This window comes from Zingiber officinale, chromosome 11B (assembly GCF_018446385.1).
Source record: "Zingiber officinale cultivar Zhangliang chromosome 11B, Zo_v1.1, whole genome shotgun sequence".
Lineage (NCBI taxonomy): Eukaryota > Viridiplantae > Streptophyta > Magnoliopsida > Zingiberales > Zingiberaceae > Zingiber > Zingiber officinale.
In genome coordinates this window covers 8,200,063-8,206,021 of record NC_056007.1, presented here as the reverse complement: position 1 = coordinate 8,206,021, position 5,959 = coordinate 8,200,063, and the positions used below count along the sequence as shown (strand labels likewise).

At 38.8% G+C, this 5,959-nt stretch overlaps 1 pseudogene; it reads left to right on the top strand.

Moving 5' to 3' along the window:
* The first annotated feature begins 258 nt into the window (after positions 1 to 258).
* Positions 259 to 5,263, top strand: LOC122035284 (annotated as a pseudogene).
* Positions 5,264 to 5,959: the final 696 nt, after the last annotated feature.

Genomic DNA, 5,959 nt, shown 5'->3' with positions numbered 1-5,959 from the left:
ATTCCTTAATTATCTGATTAAGCATCGGACCACCGCAACCCATTTGACTGGTCGGTGGCGGGTTCCGGCGGCTGATTAATCACGAGAGTCGAATATTCCGAGGATTTAGGATGCATGCTAATAAAACGACTTCCCGGTAAAATCACGTCGCTTTATTTTATTCAATGAAAACGAGCGGAAAATAAATTTTAATTCCAAATAAATTACCCACGCAAAATGTTCTTCCACCAATAAAAAAAAAAGGCGCAAAATTTCCTCCTCCAGTCCTTTTGACCAAATAAAATTAATTTCTTCCTTTCCAAAAATCGCAACTTTTCACTCTCCTTTACCGTTTGATCTTGATTTCCTCTCTGTTTTTCCCCCAATTCCTTCTCCAAACAATCGGAAAGCCATTGGTCGATGCCGCCTTCTTCCGCATTGGATCGAACGCCGCCTTCCTCGCACGAATCGAGCGCCGAGGCCAGATTCTCAGACCTCCGTGGAGTACGATGGCGCATCGATCTCGGCGTCCTGCCAAGCTCTTCTTCTTCTTCCATCGTTGATCTCCGCCGGGTCGCTGCAGATTCTAGGAGAAGGTTGGGTTGTATTTTGTTCGAGATTTTCTCTTGTCTATTTGCCCTCCTCATTCCTGGTGTATATCCAATTGAAGGGAACACATTTAGTTTAATCATCTTCAAGATGGCGTCTTTGGTTTACGATCATCATTATACTTTTCATCAGCTCGCATAATGTTTTATTTGATAGATATGCCAACTTGAGACGGAGGCTTATAGTCGATCCTCATCTCTCAAAGGATGATATCGGCTCTCCCGATCTTGCCAAGGACAATCCATTATCACAAAGTCCAGGTGAGTGTTAAACTTTCTGTCCTTCCTCATTTTTGGTATCGAAATGCTCTTCCTTTAAACAATTCATCAGTTGTCATTCATTTTTTTTTTTTTGTTGTTTTTTTTGCACCACGTTATTTGTGATGTATTTATGTTCATATATATATGATGTTGATGCGAAGAATTCATTTCAAGTTGTAATGTAAAGGTGTTAGACATATATATCTAAAGACATATCTGTTTTATAGGTGGACAACTAAACAATGTAGCCACTCGTGCATATTTTGCGCGCTTGATCCCTAATGAGGCATGCCTCACCTGCCAGTATTTATGGGGTTGAATGTGGACTCCTTCCTTGAATTTCACATCTTTCTCAGACCTCCTATTCGAGGAGAGTTTGTATTGAAACTGACTCCAAAGTTTATCCCCATTGAATTGGTAGGTGATAGCTTTTTCAAAAAAACTAATTGAAAGATTGTATGAGAATCTGATCTCATTAATATAGAGAGATGGGATGGATGGATCCCATTTTAGAAGGTCAAGCTTTGGTAGATTGCATCTCTTGGTTTTCCTTCCTTTAGCTACTTAGAAGAGTAGAAAACAAGTTTGGAAGGGAGGATATAAATCATTCCTCATTTGTTTTGAACTTTTGATAATGTGGCTTGATGACCTCCTCAATTTTGAGAACACATACTCAATCATATATGCATGTTTTATGAATTTTGTTTGGTACGATAACATTGTCTACATTGACTCTGATCCACACATTGTCTCGACAGATAGTATTTGGAGCTGCTATTTTAGGAATGCTGAATTGGAGAAGATGCTCAATCAGGATTTGTCACGGTTGTATCCTGATGAGGAAAGCTATTTCCAGACAACTACATGCCAGACTATGTTGAGACGAATACTTCTTTTGTGGTGCCTTATTCATCCAGAATGTGGATATAGGCAAGGTGCTTAAAGTTTTTTGGTATAGGAATTTGTTTTCATCTTGGTTGCCTAACAATGCTCAATCTATGTTTGCTTTTGCTATCTAAGCAAGCAAACAGTTATTACTTATGACCAAAAAAAAAGTTTGTTGCATTTTTGTGTATAGTAATGTGATGCACTTGAAACCAATTAGTTGAATCAAAGCTTCATATGAAACTACACATTTTTTACTTAACCATGCTACCTTTAAATTTGCCATATCCATCACTGATAGGATTGTTATGTTTCTGGAAGGAAGATTGGGTCGTCATTCAATATCAAGATAACTTTTCCTTTGCAGATAAAAAAGATTGTGTCGTTATCTAATACACCAGAAAAAGTTGGTACTCACTTGAGATTCCTAGTTTATATAGCTATCTGTATAATGGATCATAAGGTTTTCAATCTTGACAGTTCAGAATGTTCATTAGCTTTATGTTGCATTTATTTTGGTTTTTAGAAACTGAAGTGCCATATTTACCTTATCAATGCCTGTATAGATTTTCGATGCTACCATTTACTCTGTACTTGATTTTTTATCTATACGTTGCAAGTGACAAAATCCACATGTATGTTTCTACAGGAATGCATGAACTACTAGCTCCACTTTTGTATGTTCTTAATGTTGATCTCCAGTATCTTTCACACGTACGTGGACAATACGAAGATCACTTCAACGATGAGTTTCAAGGGGTATCTCTTCCCGAGACTGCCTTGAGTGCCACCTACCGGTTTGAGAGAATCATGAACCGGAACATAGGAACTGATTTAGAGGGTAGTACACAAGGGAAAACTGTCAAATTGAGAAGTCTAGATGAGCTAGATCCTGAAACAAGGGACATCTTTTTGATGAGTGATGCTTATGGAGCAGAAGGAGAGTTGGGTATCATTTTATCTGAAAAATTCATGGAGCATGATGCATGTTCGATATTTTAATGAATGACGCCCGCGGTGTGGTTGTGATGGCAGAATTCTTCTCTCCCTCTCCCGCCATTGGGTCCAGTACCGGTTTTCCTTCCATAATTGAAGCTGCCTCAGCAATTTATCAACTTCTTGCAACCATTGATTCATCTCTTCACAGTCATCTAGCCGAGCTTGGAGTAGAGCCTCAGTACTTTGCAATGAGATGGCTGCGTGTTCTATTTGGACGAGAATTTTCACTGGAAGATCTTTTGATAATGTGGGATGAAATATTCTCCTATTCGAATAATATTTGTTTTCCAGATGAAGTAAATGAGGCAGAATTTAGATGCAGGATATTGTGCTCGCCTAGGGGAGCCTTTATCCTAGCAATGGCTGTTTCTGTTCTACTTCACTTGAGATCTTCACTTCTAGCCACCGATTTCGCAACAGCTTGTCTCCAGAGGTTATTGAATATTCCTGAAGACTTAAATGTCAATAAGTTGATCGAGAAAGCAAAGTCGTTGCATGCTCTTGCTCTGGACTTGGTTTTCTCTTGCTCTTCTCAGGGAGGAAGCTCTAGGAATAGCCGCGAAGCTAGACGAGGACATAGTCAGCTATCAGACAGCTACTGGGAAGAGAAATGGAGATTGATGTATGCAGCAGAAGAACTTAAAAAGGGAAATAGTGCCACTACCACTTCGAGCGACAAGGAAAAGGAAGAAGTAGTTAGAAAATTAAGTCTATCGAGAACAGGATCTGATCCTTGTCCAATGGACATACCGAACAAAAACAAAAATGGAGCACCTTCTGATAAGAAAACTATTGTAGGCAGTAATCCTGAGAAATACCAAAGTAAGTATCAATGTGGAGTTCCTGCTGCTTCAGGGATAGGAACAGAATCATATTTTCATGAGGAACCGATTTATCAAAACATCAAAAGAAAACAAGTAGATATCGGTGGCGAAGCATGTTTTAGTGCTGAGAATCTGTCAAGAGCCAGCAGTTCCCTCAGAATGGCCAATGACCATGATTATGACTCAGAAGAAAGTAGTGTAACATCAAGTTCATTGATTGTTGACGCTTATGATGAAATTAATGGCGTGGAAGAACCATGTAGTTACATTATTGATAAGGAAGGGATCACTGAGTGTGTAACCGAAGGAGAAGCAGCATCTCTAAAGCAGCAGAAGCCTCTAGCTGGTGGATTTCAGTCGTTTCAAAAATCTGATAGAGGCTGTTGTCAAGGTAACCTGAAAAATGGAACTGCTGAATCTAAAAAACTCCCTTTTCAATTCAGATGGTTACACTATTTCTTATCTTCAAACTAATCATCCATGCTGTAATTCCTTTTTCAGTGCATGAAACAATAAATGACGATGACAAAAATATCGATGGGACTTTAAGAACTATCGGAAAGGTCATGTTTGATAAAATACAGGTAAAACGTTGATCGACTAGCTCAAGTTGCAGTTATTTTCCTGTGCTTAGACAAGATCTTTCTAGCTGTTCATTTAATACCATCTTCCTTTTTCATAATTTGCTAACAAATTGCTATTGGAATACTTGAATGTTACTAGTGATACAACATTGTAGCAAACTCAATGGCCTCAATGGGAGGATAAAATCCATGTTTTACTGGTGAAGAGTTGGTGGCGTCTCCTTGTCTTTTCGGCAACTCATCATGGTGGGATCATCAGTATAACAACGATGTGCATCACAACTAAGTGAACAGTTGACTCACCAAACCTTTGGGATTAGTTGGTGCACCCTTTGGGATTAGTCATCACTCATCAAGTGCTTACGGTTGTTGACAATCTTCCCCAAGATGCAACTACCTCTTAACTTGAAATAAGAGCACTTCTAGACATTGAACACTAGTCTCTTCTAGAGATGGTACCTTGAACATTATTCACCCAAGTTAGAAACTTGTGTTCGCAAATGTTGGAAGACATTGATTAGAATTACGAAGTCATTATATGAGAACTCATGGTTCTAAAGCATTGGAAGATGCATGTGTTAGTCCATTTTCCTTTTCTTTCCCACCTTCAAAAGCTTTAAATGGTGAAGTGGAAGAAGGTAGCTCTGGACAAGCTGCCCTCCATTACTAAACGACTGGAATTTATGCCCCTCTTTTTGCCAACTTATCTTTAACATCTCAACCAAAACATGATGAGCACATTGCAAAGTTAGTCCTTTTTTTCATAATTCATGGAAAACATGACAGATTTCTACAAAAGGTATATAATGCCTGTGTTGCTAAGAAATCTACGAGCAAATCAAGTGTTGGATCTGCCACCTCTTAGTTTTGTAAACCTCATCTTAATGGTATTGAACCTTCTATTTGGCAGATCATTGAGTTGGCCTTAAAGAAAGATCAAGTCCCTGAAAACTCTGGCAATAGCAGGTCTAATGTTGATGACGATATTCGACAACAGCAAATTGCAGCATTTGCAGCTCTGGAGGAGCTTCAGAAGATTAGCAATTTGTTATGTGATATGTGAATGTGATAGCAAAGCTACATAGATCCCTATATATGATTGTCTTATCTTTTTATCGAAGTATATAGTCCAAAGTATCACAATTTGTTATCTCCTTGGTATCGAGCCAAATTGTACAGCTGATTGAGGGTTTTCCCTCAATGCTGAAACATTTAATCAAAAACTCAAAAGTGTTTTTTTTTTTTTTTAATAATCGAGGTGTTTGTGCTTCGCTTGATTAATCTTAGAAGTAGACAATCTTCCTTAATTTGCCTACCAGATAAATTCAAAGTACAATTACTTTATTGTTCTTTCTGAGTGTTATACCACTACACTATGCTCGTAGGGGCAATTTTACACCAAGTTTTTTTTGTATAATCCAAGTATTGAGGTCTTACAATTTGATTAATCTCGGAGGTAACCACTAGCCATTGGGATAAATCCAAAAGTACAAGCGGCTTCTTGCCCAACAGTCAACGTTCCAAATCTTGGAGGTGCTAGTTCCGGTTTATGGAAATTTTCATCGACTACTAAGGTAAATCTGAAAGCACAAGTAGCTTCTCACCCATCAGCCAACGTTCTAAATTTTTTATTCCACCGGAGGAAAATGCAATGCGTCGCAGCTAGAATTTTACACCATTGTTTAATTTCCGGCTTGCGGCAAGTTTACGGCTTAGTCCCCTCCCCGTACACTTGGTAAACCAAGGAAGCACGGAGTTGACAGCCATGCTCACGAGAAGTTCGATCATGGGTGTGTGCCTAGTGGGAATCAACCCCTCG